Source organism: Capra hircus, chromosome 10 (assembly GCF_001704415.2).
Source record: "Capra hircus breed San Clemente chromosome 10, ASM170441v1, whole genome shotgun sequence".
NCBI lineage: Eukaryota > Metazoa > Chordata > Mammalia > Artiodactyla > Bovidae > Capra > Capra hircus.
In genome coordinates this window covers 6142912-6158817 of record NC_030817.1, presented here as the reverse complement: position 1 = coordinate 6158817, position 15906 = coordinate 6142912, and positions in this window count along the sequence as shown.

Below are 15906 nucleotides of genomic sequence, written 5' to 3'. Positions count from 1 at the left end.
GCAAGAGAAATTACTTAACCAGACTAAGCCGTGGTCTTTGACAAAGCTAGTCTGCTTCAATCTCATTTACAAACCCCCTTCCGCAAATCCATTAAGGACGGCTACACTGAATACTGAAGTGCATGTGACTTTGAGGACTAGGAGTTTGGAAATGAATCAAATGCTAATTTATAACATTCATTTCATATCTTTGATTTAAACTTTGGTGGCATTTGAAAGAGTAGTTATCCCTGACCCCAGGACAGCTCTGATGCACAAATATGAGAGAAGGATCCTAAGTGCAGACCCTGTCCATATGCTGATGTGACTGCAGGTCGTGTCTCTCTTTCCACTTGTCAGTGAAGAGATTGGAGAACAGAAAGCATTTCTAAACTTAGTGCCAGATTTGCTTAGTTTACTGAGGAAGATTGAGACCCCACAGCCTGACACAGTCTCAGTAGCTTTTTTCCCATTTCGTATCCAAACTGCGCTTTGAATGGATTCATACGTGGCACTTTGGTGTATGACACTATCACAGGAAGATTTCTTTGAATCAGATACTGAGATGGAGGCTTGTATCCAAGGTGCTTTTCAGGAACCAACACCATAGAGGGAAGTAGGGAAGTTAATGAAAAGATTGAAGAATGGATGTTTTTCGGGTTTGTGTATGTATGCGTGTATACATAACAGGCAGACCTCAGGAATATTGTGAGTTCTGTTCCAGGCTACTACAATAAAGCAGATCTTATAATAAAGAGACTCACAGGAATTTTTTGGTTTCCCAGGACACATAAAAGTTATGTTTATACTGTACTGTAATCTATTAAGCATATTGCAGTAGCTTTATGTCTAAAAATGTACAGAATTTAATTAAAAAATACTTTATGGCTAAAAAATACTAACCATCATCTGAGCCTTTAGCAAGTTGTAGTGATAATATTCAAGGTCGCTGATCACAGGTTATAATGACACATACAATATTTTAGTAATGACAAAGGCTGAAATGTGAGGATTATCAAAATATTACACAGAGACATAAAGTGTCTCTTCATGCCAGTAGACTTATTTGATACAGAGTTCCCATGAACCTTCAATTCATAAAAATTGCAATATCTGCAAAGACCATCTAAGGGAGGCACATTAAAACAAGGTATTGTTGTTGCTTTGGTCTCCAAATTGTGTCTGATTATTTTATGATCCCGTGGACTATAGCCCACCAGGCTCTCTTTCCATGGGGTTTTCCAGGCATGAATCCTGGAGTGGGCAGCCATTTCCTTCTCCAGGGATCTTCCAGATCCAGGGATCGAATCCAAGACTTCTGCCACATCTACAGTGCAGATGGATTCTTTACTCCTGAGCCACCAGGACTTTCCCAAAATGCAGTAGGCCTACAACCCACTTCAGTATTCTTGCCTGGAGAATCCCATGAGCAGAGGAACCTGGCAGGCTACAGTTCATAGGGCCGTAAAGACTCAGGAACGACTGAAGAGACTTAACATTCACGCGCACACATATGTGTATATGTCTATATGTCTATATGTATTAATATAATATATATGGGCTTCCCTGGCACCTCAGCTGGTAAAGAATTCACGAACAATGCAGGAGATACTGGTTCAATTCCTGGGTTGGGAAGATCCTCTTGAGGAGGGCATGGCAACCCACTCCAGTATTCTTGCCTGTAGAATCCCCATGAACAGAGATGCCTGGAGGGTTACAGTCCATGGGGTCGCAAAGAGTCAGATACGACTGAGTGACTAAGCACAGCACAACACTTAATATACATGCATAAAGACAAATTTATTAATACAATACTTTCATGGGCCTCCAAATAATCCTAAAATCCCATGTCTGTTTCTCTGTTAGCTCTCCCATATGGATATGAGAGTTGGACCACAAAGAAGGCTGAGCACCGAAGAATTGATGCCATCTAATTGTGATGTTGGACAAGACTCTTGAGAGTCCCTTGACAGCAAGGAGATCAAACCAGTCAATTCTAAATGAATTCAACCCTGATTATTCATTGTAAGGGCTGATGCTGAAGCTGAGGCTCCAACATTTTGACCACCTGATGTGAAGAACCAACTCATTGGAAAAGACTCTGATTCTGGGAAAGATTGAAGGCAAGAGGAAAAGGGGGCAACAGAGAATGAGATGGTTGGATGGCACCACTGACTCTGTGGTCAGTGCTACCTACCAAACACCGAGTCTTCCAAGTTTGTAGGCATGTTAGCTCATACTAAGCACGCATAGTCATGTTTCCCCCTGGATCTAGACACAGTGGAAAATCCAGGGGACCTGTAACACTCAGCCATAACCAGTGCAAAACTATCTTTCCTCAAAGAGCTAACTGCTGTAATATACAATATTTGTTTTTCTCTTTCTGACAACTTCACTCTGTAGGACAGTCTCTAGGTCCATCCACATCTCTCTAAATGACCTGTTTCGCTTTGTGTTTCCTTTTATGGCTGAGTAATATTCCCTTGCATATATGTACCATGTCTTCTTTATCTGTTCCTCTGTTGATGGACATTTTAGTCACTTCCATGTCCTGGCTATTGTAAATAGGGCTGCTATGCACTTTGGGGTGCATATATCTTTTTGAATTAATGTTTTTTTTTTTTTTTCTGGACAGAAACTGGCACAACATTGTAAAGCAACAGTATTTCGATAAAAATCAATTTCAAAAAACTGCTAATGAAAAATAAAAGTGTTAACAGTTGGAGTGGTGTGGCTTGATTACCAGTATGATCTTCCTCTCTGCCAATAAGGAATTTTTTTCAGAAGTACTTTCCAGCCAACGGTCCTTCATTAATACCATCCCTGGGGGCTCAGGCAATAAAGAATCTGCCTGCAATACAGAAGACACAGGTTCAGTCCTTAGGTTGGGAAGATCCCCTGGAGAAGGGAATTTTTACCCACTCTAGTATTCTTTCCTGGAGAACTCCACGGACAGAGGAGCCTGGTGGGCTGTAGTCCATGGAGTCGCAAAGACTTGGACACAACTGAGAAACGAACACTCTCACTTGTCTACCAACACAGGTCTCTTTGTGACAGATTGCCGTGACAGATTGCCGTGACAGATTGCCAAGGCAGGTGCAATAGTTCCTTCCATCTCGTATGTGTGATCTTTACAATATGATTTTGTGACTCTTCCATCAAGAGATGGACCCTGTTTCTCCTCTCTTAGAATATGACTCACCCTGTGATGGGCTTTGGCGAACTGAATGTAGTGGAAACAATGTTTTGTACCCTTCCAGCAAGCCCCCTCTTGAGACTACATGGTTTTCCAATATATTATAAGAAGTCTGAGCTTGTGTTCTTGATGGTGAGCGAGCATATGGAGAGATAGATACAGCTGATAGACCAGCCAAAACTCCAAGTCTGAATACAAGGCCATCCTAACTCTCCACTCCCCAACTAGTACAGCCACATGAGAGATAGCAAAACCACTCAGCTAATTCCAGCCCAAACTCCTACCAGAGAATTGTTGACAACTGACATGATGGTGGCTTTATGCCACTAAGTTTGGGAAAACTTTTTTTTTTTTTTTTGCTTTTACATAGCAATAGATAGTTGATACATGATCTTGGAATGCTGGGAAGGAAAATGGAGATTTTTATTCCTTCCTTTCAAGAAATTCTCCTTGGCCCGCTGTGCAACATAGTTGACCCACTGTGGGATTTTCTAGGAGGGGTAACATTCTGCTGTTAAATTGCAGTTATTCCTTTATATTCTTCTTCAGGGAAACTATTGCACTTGGGAATCTGTCTGTCTGTCTCTGTCTACCTATCAATAACTTAAGGAGGACTACATGTGTGACTATTGGAGGTGGAGGTGATGGAATTCTAGTTGAGCTATTTCAAATCCTAAAAGATCATGCTGTGAAAGTGCTGCATTCAATATGCCAGCAATTTGGAAAATTCAGCAGTGGCCAGGACTGGAAAAGGTCAGTTTTCATTCCAATCCCAAAGAAAGGCAATGCCAAAGAATGCTCAGACTATTGCACAATTGCACTTGTCTCACACGCTAGTAATCCTCAAAATCCTTCAAGCCAGGCTTCAGCAATACATGAACCGTGAACTTTCAGATGCTCAAGTTTTAGAAAAGCCAGAGGAACCAGAGATCAAATTGTCAACATCTGCTGGATCATCAAAAAACCAAGAGAGTTCCAGAAAAAAACATCTATTTCTGCTTTTTTAACTATACCAAAGCCTTTGACAGTATGGATAACAATAAACTGTGGAAAATTTTGAAAGAGATGGAAATACCAGACCACCTGACCTGCCTTTTGAGAAACCTGTATGCGAGTCAGGAAGCGACAGTTAGAACTGGACATGGAACAACAGACTGGTTCCAAATAGGAAAAGGAGTATGTCAAGGCTGTATATTGTCACCCTGCTTATTTAACTTATATGCAGAGCACATCATGAGAAATGCTGGGCTGGATGAAGCACAAGCTGGAATCAAGATTGCCTGGAGAAATATCAATAACCTCAGATTTGCAGATGACACCACCTTTATGGCAGAAAGTGAAGAAAAACTAAAGAGCCTTTTGATGAAAGTGAAAGAGGAGAGTGAAAAAGCTGGCTTAAAGCTCTAAAATATTCAAAAAACTAAGATCATGGCATCTTGTCATATCACTTCATGGCAAATAGATAGGTAAACAGTGTCAGACTTTATTTGGGAGGGCTCCAAAATCACTGCAGATGGTGACTGCAGCCATGAAATTTAGAGATGCCTACTCCTTGAAAGGAATGTTATGAACGAACCTAGACAGCATATTAAAAGGCAGAGACATTGCTTTGCCAGCAAAGGTCCGTCTAGTCAAGGCTACGGTTTTTCCAGTGGTCAGTCATGTATGGATGTGACAGTTGGACTGTGAAGAAAGCTGAGCACCAAAGAATTGATGCTTTTGAACTGTGGTGTTGAAGAAGACTGTTAAGAGTCCCTTCAACCGCAAGGAGATCCAACCAGTCCATCCTAAAGGAGATCAGTCCTGGGTGTTCACTGGAAGGATTGCTATTGAAGCTGAAACTCCAATACTTTGGCCACCTAATGTGAAGAACTGACTCATTAGAAAAGACCCTGATGCTGGGAAAGATTGAGGGCAGGAGGAGAAGGGGATGACCGAGGATGAGATGGTTGGATAGCATCACTGACTCAATGGACATGAGTTAGGGTGGACTCTGGGAGTTGGGTGATGGACAGGGAGGCCTGGAGTGCTGCAGTCCATGGGGTCACAAAGAGATGGACATGACTGAGTGACTGAACTGAACTGAACATGTGTGACAGTTAGCTTTCTGGAGATTGTTTCTAACTGAAAAGATAGAAATGACAAGCTCAATTATTAATTTTTTTAAAAAAATTTTTTACTACCAAACTGATATCACACTGTTAGACCATAATTTATTAGTCATTATCCCATTATTGGATATTTATTATGTTTCTAAAATTTTATTACTGTATCTATTAAGAAAATATTCTTACATAAATCTCTGTTCACATTTCTAGCCATTTCTTCAATACAGATTCCTAGAAATATAATTACTGGTTTAAAGGGTATGAATCTCTTTTTAAGCTTTTAGTACCACTCAAACTACTTTCCAGAGAGGCCCAGAGAATTTATATCATTACCAGAAGCACTTAATAGTACCTATCTCTTTTCCCCTGCCATAATGGATTATTAACTTTTAAAAACTTTGCTGAGTGTCTGAGTATGGAACACACTATTCTATTGTTACTAACACTTGTTTCAGTTTAGCAATATTTTCATAGAAGTTTTTCTCCTTTTTGAATAATTTCCTTCAATTCTTTTCCTATCTGTGGTTTGGCCCCTGAAGTACATTCTTTTTCATATTAGTCAGAGCTCTTAATATTTAAAATAAGTGTTGAATATTTTCTTGATACTATCTTTCATACATGAAAAATAGCTAATCTACATTTTATAAGAGAAAAGCTATTAACAAATATTCATATTTGTTGTTTTGAAGCATTCATATAATCCCAATATATCTTCCATTCTTTCCCCTTTCTTTCTTCCACCAAAATAAGTATAAAAAATCTTTTCAACAGTTGAATGCAATTTAAAATTTCCTATAGAATTTAGGTGTTTCCATATCTAGTTCTAAGGCTGTTTGCAGTAAGAAAGGACTACAAGTGTCACTTTCTATAATAAAAAAAAATTAATGCTTATGAAAAGCAAAGATATATCAAAAACACTATTCTATTAGTCTCCTGAATTAAGGCAGCTAGGTTTCTTCTAAGGAGAGAGGTTTCTGCATGCATTTTTTGAAGTCTAAATTTATACTACACAAGCAACTGCTAAAGATATCTCTTGGTATTCGTAGAATAGATAAAATTTTGTTTGGAGGCATAATTTCATTGAATTGTCAGAGAAAAGATTTTAAAGATTAATAACATGGTCTGTATACAGTCTGCTGCTGCTGCTAAGTCGCTTCAGTCGTGTCTGACTCTGTGTGACCCCATAGAGGGCAGCCCACCAGGTTCCCCTGTCCCTGGCATTCTCCAAGCTAGAACACTGGAGTGGGTTGCCATTTCCTTCTCCAATGCATGAAAGTGAAAAGTGAAAGTGAAGTCTCTCAGTCGTGTCTGACTCTTTGCGACCCCATGGACTGCAGCCTACCAAGGCTCCTCCGTCCATGGGATTTTCCAGGCAGGAGTACTGGAGTGGGTTGCCATTGCCTTCTCCACAGTATACAGTCTATAGGGCTGCAAAGAGTCAGACAGGACTGAAGTGATTTAGCATGCAGACCACCAAAAAAAGCGATTAGAGGTGATAAAGCAACATCATTACTTCCATGTCACATACAAGCGTCTTTACTCCTGAATTCCCTTCTGGAATCTGGATGAGAGTTTCTACCAAAAAAAAAAAAGTCTGGTATTTCTGACCCTCAGGACCTTTGCATCAACATTTGAGAAATGAGAGTGGACAGGAGGTGGTTCTTTGCCTACTGTAATTTGTGTTTCCTCTCCTAGAACCATTCACCCTCTAACTTTTCATCCCAGCCATGTGAATGTCTAAACAGGTCTTAAATATTATCTTCTCCTTAAAACGAATGACTATGATTTTTATTTCTGAATCACTCTCTTTTCTTTTTCAGAGAAATAAAGAAAGTGATGTCAAGAGGGCAGCTCTTTTTTTAAACTTTGGGTGCATGCTTTTCTTACCTTTTTGGAATTCTCATTGCCGTGGAAACTCACAACCACAATTCTTCAGAAGAGGTCTGTCTTTATCACAGATCCAGATTACTCCGATATGCCCTATGAAATGACAAGCATTTCGGTCTTTCTTCTTCACAGGTAATGTTCTCATTCTGGAACCAGGTATTGTAGTAAAACAAGGTACAGTTTTGAGCCTGCTTTGTGGTGTCTTCTCTCCTGCTACAGTGTGAGCCTAACATCCCTTGCAGTGCTGAGTTTTATCAATTTTTTTAAGACTATGGATTAGCACCTACAGGATTGCCCCACAAGTTAGTCAACCAACTTGAAATGGAGGTGTCATTCTTTTAGAAAATCTATTTCTCTTACATACCTTTGTCATTTGTACTAGAATTATAAGTTCATAAGATTTGTTTATTTTAAAATTGTTTTGTAAGTATGCCTGACAGATATGGATTCTGCCTATCCTCTGCATTTCATTGAAAACCAGCTAGCCTAAAATAACTCCAAGAACAGGCCTGATTTTATTGCTGCATGATTGGCATTAAGCAGGCTCTGAAATTAGACATTTAAATCAAGGATAGATAACGACTAGGGTTTAAGAGAAATAAAGAAAGGGATAATTTAAAAAATGGAGTCACCATCATCAGATGAGTGTATGCTGAGATGAACTCCAGAGAATGTCTGTCAAACAATTTTTAAAAGAGAGTCCAGAAATTCATTACTAAGTTGGTCAACTCAAAGAAGAGATCCTAAAAGAGAAATTCCAAGGTGTTTGTTCCTAAGATTTTGCTTATTGCTTTTATCAGTATTGCTTGAAATAACAAATTTATATTTCCCAGCAACAAAAGGAAATAAGTTGACTTTTCAATGAAAAAAAAAAAAAACAAGCCATTTAATAAACCTAATTTAAGCCTAAAATCTAAGACACGGTGCCTGCTTTGTGTTTTAACGTGTTTCCCCTTAAAGCTGTATCTCTTTATATCTGTTTCTATGTTGCCAGTGCCTGCTCCTAGCTGCAGCGCGTCGGATCTAGTTCATGATCGTATGGACGGATGGACCCCGAGACCCCTGAACTGGGGAGTTCGGAGTCTTAGCCCGTGAACCACCATGGAAGTCCCACCTGCTTTATTTTGACTTTCATTTTCATTGCTGGCATTAGAAAATGTCAGCGTATCAGTAACATTTGACTTTACATAATACATTTTGTAAAGCAATTACAGTCCCCTGACATATACTTTTTCCATAGATCAACTGGTAAACATCCTTATTCGTATGTAATCTTTAAAACGTTATCTAAGTGCACAAGTAAATTAATGCTTATCAAATTAATTCCTACTCAGTTAAGTTACATGTAATTATCAAATCACTAAAAGATGCTGAAGAGATGAATTAGATACTAGGGGTATTTCTACTGTCTTAGAAAGACCCTAGGAAGCCACCCAGTAATAGGTTGTACTGAGCTAAGAAAGCCTCACAAAAACACAGAAAGAAAATCACCTCTTCTTACAGCTTCACCAGATTGAAGTAGAATTAAGATCACATATCTTTACTAACCCTATAAGATGATTCTGAATTCTCTACTGGCATTTTTCTCTCCTTAAATTCTGCTCATCCAATCACCATGATGCGTAAAAAAAAAAAAAAAAAAAAAAAAAAAACCTTAGGGAGCTTTACCAGCCAAGACGTTAGTCCTGGTTGCTATGAATTCACAGAAAATAAACCAGAAGGGCAGTTCTGACTGCCTGAAGGCCGCCTGCTCCCGTGCTGGCTCTTTTGGCGCTGCGATGATGTTGGAATAAGCTCCAGTAGCGTGGTGTAACACACGCCGCTGTTCCTGCATCTGCTGTGGAGTGTGTGGTGGGTGCTTGTACACATGCTGTGTGTGTATGCGTGTGCTCATGTGTGTTTGTGTAGGTAGCAAGTTATAATAGCTCAGATCCAGGAGCTGGTAATTGTAAAATATAAGACAGAGGAAGGACCAGATTATGCGTGAGCTGGTCTAAGGAGCCTGGACTTTGTTATACATAAGGGTTCTAAGCAGGGGATAAAAAGCAAAGCAAGCTCAGGGAGCCCACTCTACTGCAGTGTGTGGCCGTGAAAGGGGGCACTTTAGAGAAAAGAATTAAAATACAGACTCGAGTGAGTAAGTGTTTTACAAATAGAATGAGAATCTGGACCAAAGCAGCTGTAATTGGAAAAGCAGGAAACAGAGAGTTGCAAATATCCCTTTGTAACCTAAGCTTTCATAATGATTAAAGTATTTTGGATATGATTTTAATTCATATACACAGATTTGAATATTCTCTTTTCAAAGTAATATCATATTGTAATAGTTTATAATAGAGGTATGCTTTTGAGGCTATAGTTAAAAATCAAACTGTGATTTAAATCTGTAACTCAACAAGTAGCTTCTTATAATATTCTCTTCCTCTCTTGTCTCAGACAGATCTGAATTTGCCATTGTTCATTTGTCTACTTCTATCTAATCAGTCAGAACTTCACATTCTGGTGAAGATGGTAAATGAATAGTTGTTGATCTTAAAGAAGTTAAGGCCTTCCCAGGTGGCTCTAGTGGTAAAGATCCTGCCTGCCACGGCAGGAGGCGTAAGAGATACAGGTTTGATCCCTGGGTCAGGAAAATCCCCTAGAGGAGGGCATGGCATCCCACTCCAGTATTCTTGCCTGGTAAGCCCCATGGACAGAGGAACTGGCAGGCTACAGTCCATAGCGTCACAGAGTTGGACACAACTGAAGAGACTTAGCACACACACTCCAGGAAGTTAAATAACACGAATAAATCATCTGAGTGGTTTAAAGTAAAAAAGATTATTTTGCCAAAATTTTAGGCTGACATAAATTCTTTTATTTTTATTTTGTATTGGCTGATTAACAATGTTGTGATATTTTCAGGTAGACAGCAAAGGGATTCAGACATACGTATATATGTATCAATTCTCCCTGAAACTCCTCTCCCATCCAGGCTGCCACATAACATAGAACATGATTGCATGGGCTATACAACGGGACCTTGTTTGTTATCCATTTTAAACATAGAGCTGCGTACATGTAGGCTGACATAAATTCTATCCTTTTCACCATTATGTAATTGGATGGGGAGTGTTCACACTGTGGCCAAAGGCATTAACTAATAGTGATCATCACTGTCATCCAGGTTACTCCAAAGATTAAGGAAATCAAGGTTATTTAAACTTTCAAGGATCATTAACCTCACGGAGTGATTATTTTGAGTGACTCTAAAGGTACTCTATTAGTTCACTGGATCATACCACTTGAACACACTTGTGGTCCCTGCATTGCTGGCTGACTGGGGAGTTGAGTGGGAATGGAGTTGCCTTTTCTAGTGGTCAGCCAGAGCAGTAAGAAGCTGTGTCTGGTGCCCAAGTATTGAATGGTTTGAATGAAATGACTAAAATGGTCATACCCTTTATGGCCAGGCTACTCAGAGACAACAAAGCCTCCCTCAGATCCACTATGCATGTATTTGGATGCACAGCCTCTCATCCCTTAATTCCTCTGAGCTGAGAGTCGCTCAGTCGTGTTCAACCCTTTGTGACCCCATGACTATACAGTCCATGGAATTCTCCAGGCCAGAAAACTGGAGTGGGTAGCCTTTCCCTTCTCCAGGGGATCTTCCCAACCCAGGGGTCGAATCCAGGTCTCCCACATTGCAGGCAGATTCTTTACCAGCTGAGCCACCAGGGAAACCCCTCTGAGCTGAAATTGAACTCAAATAGTTATCATTGTCCCTTCTTCAACAAAACTCCCCAAAAAAGGAATTCAAAAAAATAAAGTCTACATATTTTTATGTCGCAAGGATTAATGGAAAAATACAGTAAGCATATCAAAAAACCAAAAGTACTGAGGTAAGGGAAAATAAAGCAATTTAAACAAGTAAATAATAACATGGAAATGGAATGACAATGTTTGCTCCTAGTTTTTCCCTCCTTTCATTTTTTTAAAATGTGACTATGTATTTTATTTTCAATACTGCTTCCTCTTTCTTAAAAAAGTATTTGGAAAGTTATTATTTTTCTTATCTATGAAGTATATTGTAAGTGAAGATTATATTTAAATAGATACAAATTTTATATAGATGAAATGATTAGCAAGCCTTGTGAAAATAAGTGATTGAATAATAAAAACTTGCCCATTTCCCAATGCGTATGGGCTTTCATCCTGACTCTTTAAGAATCCTGCAAACACAAGTAGTCACTTAATAAAAATGCAAACTAGTCTGCATGCTCCTATTTCCGAAAAGAGGCAAATAGAGCGTACAAAGAAAGCATTTGCTTTTAGCATCTTAAATCGAATGTACCTTGTAGGTGTAATACGATTTCCCTCAAGGTTTTTAATTTTTTTATTAACATTTAACATTGCGTACTTCATGTTAAAGTTTGGTTGCAATGTGGACATATGAAAAGATAATAAAGAAAACAGAAACAAGGTTTCTGACAGTGGTCTTGCTCTTGCCTTCTTCTCTGAAGTTGAGTTGTGAAAGGCTCTAACAAGGCCTGCTCCTCAGTTGCTACAAGAAGTTCTCCATGACCTCCATGCCAATGTATGGCTCCCACATGGTTTAAAAACAGCAAGTCTCTTGGCTTTTGATCAATTGAAAGATACAGTGGTATGAAAAATAGCCCTGAAGGAATGAGTTCTTCTGGTGGTCATCTGGAAAACAGCATAGACACACAGCTCACAGTGGGGCTAGAAATCAGCGTATGATTTCTTTAGATCTCACGCCCCATTTGCTGCTTGGATCAATGAAGCAAGAGGCAACTTTTCAGCCTGCGAACGTTCAGTGTAAAAAGATTTCATTTAAATGCAAAGTTCTTTGAAGTGCTATAATGCTATGTTAACACTTTCAGGCTGACAATGGTGGGCCAACCTGATGTGTCTGGACACTTGCTAAGATATGTATCTATTTCATTATATGTCTCAAGATAAGATGAGGTAGGAATCCCATCATTCACACACTAAAAAATAATTCACCATTAAGTAGTATATGTTAGAAACATATGGCGAATTCAACAGCCCAATGTGGATTCTCTTCTGTTCTACCACGATGAGGCCAATGGGGAAGAGGCAGGTACTAATGAGAGAAGTGAATTTTCACTTCATTCCTGTTACTGCAAAGAATCCTCTCAGTAGAACGAATATTTATTTTAATAAATAGCATGATGGTCAGGATTCCTATTTGTAATCTCTCAGCATGCGCTTGTCCCAGATTTTTTTTATTTTCAAGATTTTTACTGCTCTGCTTTCATTTACTTTGGGGTTGTTTAAATTCACCATTTATCTCTTATGCTGGATCTGCCCTTTAGTTCACAGCATGCTGTTGAATTTATCTTCCTATACCTAAAATTTGGCACGATTTCTGTAATGCAAGAAATAATAAATGTGTTTTCATTGTTTTGCCATGGAATGAAAAAAAAATGAATATTAAATTTATACTCCTATTCGTAAAACAAATCACGCTTGTTGGATATAAAACTGAATTCTTCCTTTTCAAAAGGCTTATAAGAGAGAGAGAAGGAATCTCTCTCAGGAGGAGAGACAGGGAAGGAGGTGGAACAAGAATAGCAGTTAGGAATTGTTTGCTCTCTCTATTCGATAAATCTACCCTTAACAAACTGATGAATCCTTGGGGGTTTTCTTACCTCTTTACCCTTTCCCCCTCTTCTATTGTCTTTGTCATATGAATTAATTTCCCTAGAACAAGTCAGTCACAATGGGAATTTGAGTAGAAATATACAAAGTGAAAGTGGCAGTTGTTGAGTTGTGTCCGACTCTTTGCCACCCCAATGGACTATACAGTCCGTGGAATTCTCCAGGCCATGAATTCGGAGTGGGCAGCTATTCCCTCCTCTAGGGGATCTTCCCAACCCAGGGATCGAACCCAGGTCTCCCGCATTGCAGGCAGATTCTTTTCCAGCTGAGCCTCCAGGTAAAACCAGAAATAAATGAACACTATGAAAAAATAGCATTCTATCACATACACACATGCACACACACACGTGCACACACACACACAAATGCAAAACCTTTTTGCAGTGTTAAGAGATGGGGAACAACTTAGGGCACACTTTCCCCAGCTCACTTTTCACAGTGATTATCTGTAGAGTGCTCTGACTGGAGACATGGATTGTGAAGCATCATGCACCTGGATCTGAATCTTAGGACACCTACTGCTTTCCAGCTTTGTGATCTTAGGCATGCTTCTTAACTTTTTAAGTTTCAGTTCCCTCGTCTATGAAGTTGGTATAATACTTATTTATAGGCTTGTCATGAATGGCAGTAAAGTAGCAAAATGATATGCCTAAGATCTCTGTTGCTGTGTACAGAATATAGATACACCGTAATTTTAGCCATTACTCTTTTATGGATCATCTATGATAATGAAATTGTATTTTTGTTTATGGCTTTATTGTGAGTGGGTCTTCATAGATGTACACTTACTGCCTTTAAGTTTCACAAAGGATTATCATTAAAGTTAGTAAGCTTGAAGCCTGCTAGACTTTTGTCTTTCAATAGTGCCTGATGAGTGGAGGGGGCTTCCCCTGTGGCTCAGAGGTAAAAAATCCATCTGCAATGCAGGAGTTGCAGGAGACATAGGTTTAATCCCTGGGGCAGGAAGCTCTCCTGGAGGAGGGCATGGCAAGCCCACTCCAGTATTCTTGCCTGGAGAATCCCATGGACAGAGGAACCTGGCAGGCTACAGTCCATGGGGCTGCAAAGAGCTGGACACGACTGAAGCACGGCAGGCAGGATGAGTGGAGAAGCAGTGTGACGTTGTGAAGGAAACAGCGCAAGGAGAGAAAGGAGGCCCAAGTTTGAATCTCTTGCCCGATATCCTCTAAACCAGTCACCGGGTGTTTCTGGGCCTGATTTATTACACCGTGGAAACAAGAATGATATGATCTCACCTGGCGAAAGGCAGAAATCTGGGCCAAAACCTTAGTTTTGCTGACCTTCCCAGATTTGAACTTTATGTTAATGTGAATGATTTTTTAATGCTCATTTATTTTATTCTTTTTTTAATGCAAAGTCATCATGGGATGAGTAGAGAGAAACTAGACAAGTGACACTGCCTGATAGAACTTGCCACACTGAAGAAAGTGTTCTGTGTTGGTGGTCAATATGGTAGCCCTCTAGGCACACAGTAGTGGCAATTGAAATACTGACATCATGCTAAAGAAGTGAGGTTTTCATTTTATTTAATTTTAATTAATTTAAAATTGAAACAACCATGTGTGACTGGTGGCTATAGTATAGGACAAGATGACCAGACTATAGAGAAACATCAATCAGAGATGTCTCACAGGCCTAGTCATTGCATTAAAATAACTGGTAGGTTATTGAGAAAGTTTGTCACTTATTGGAATAGCAGTATATGTGAACACATGAGAGTAAACATATTTTGGAAGGGAATACATTTTTATCTGCTAAAGTTTTAATGTGGAAAGCAGTAGTATCCTTTAAAAATTTATTTCTAAAAATTTAGTTCCTTCTAAGTATTCTTTTGTTGTATCAAAAAGGAGTGTTCCTGATGAAAGCCTCATGGTTTACATTGTTGGATTGGTGTCCCACCCATTCCATCTTGAGTACCTTTCATCTCTTCTTTATTAAATGGTAGTGAACAAAGAGAAAGTATGGGAATTTTGTAGTGGGAATTTGTAACACGTATAGCCCAAAGTTTAGATAACATGTGAAACAAAAAAAAAAAAAAAAGAAAAGAAAAGAAAATTACTTTGAGTCAAAATAGACTATATAAGAAAAGTAGATGACTTCTCAATTATTGGGAAACCATCAGTATTTGAAATTCTGCAATGACCATCTTAATATTTTATTCAATATTTGATTATTTAAAATTTACTATTTAGTGGTTTATTTAAATTAGCATCTAAATAAAATCTAGATTTTTTTTCTAGTGACATTATTTTTTAATAGTGTCACAGATCGTTTAAGGAATTGCAAAACAATCATTTTAGAGAGTTTTACATTTCACAAAGCACTTCTATAAGCCCAAGTCATCATTTGCTCTGATAATGGAATAGTTCTAAATCACCACAGGTTTTAGGTTTTATTTTATAACTACTAAAACTGAGTTTTTAGCAAGTTCAAATGACTTCAATGGTCACAATATTAAGAGTCTGAGAATCAAAACTCCAAATTCTGTGTTTTTGCCTTAAAGCTTTCCCGTCTCTACTTGACTCATAGCACTCTTTAGGTGGTTTTCTCTAAAGAAATTAATATGCCACTGAAAAGGGTACTGCCTTCATGTCCCATGTATGCTTTTGTTGGGCAGATAATCATTTGCTTCAGAAAAAATTGTCCTGTGGAAACTCACAGAGGATAAACATAAGCCCACATGTGATGGATGGTTCTGAGAATCAGTCCCCTTCCCAAGTGCTTTGTGAATCACACTTGTTTTGAGGTTGTTTTGCTTTACTTGGATTCAAATTGTTTTGCTTCCCCTTACTCCAATAAAGATTGCTTAGTGGGTTCTGTTCAAGATGAACAGATCTTATTTTAAAGCTGTATTAAAAATACAATGTCCATTGTAAGGGGTCTGTCTGAAATGTCCTTCTTTCCACACACAACCTCCAGAAATGTCCACTGTGAGTGAAATGGAACAGCTTTTATTAAGAGTTTATTGGATAGGGCTAAGTCCATATAACCTTGTGCCTCACTGAGGTGTAGAAAGTCTGAGGCATGGCGTAA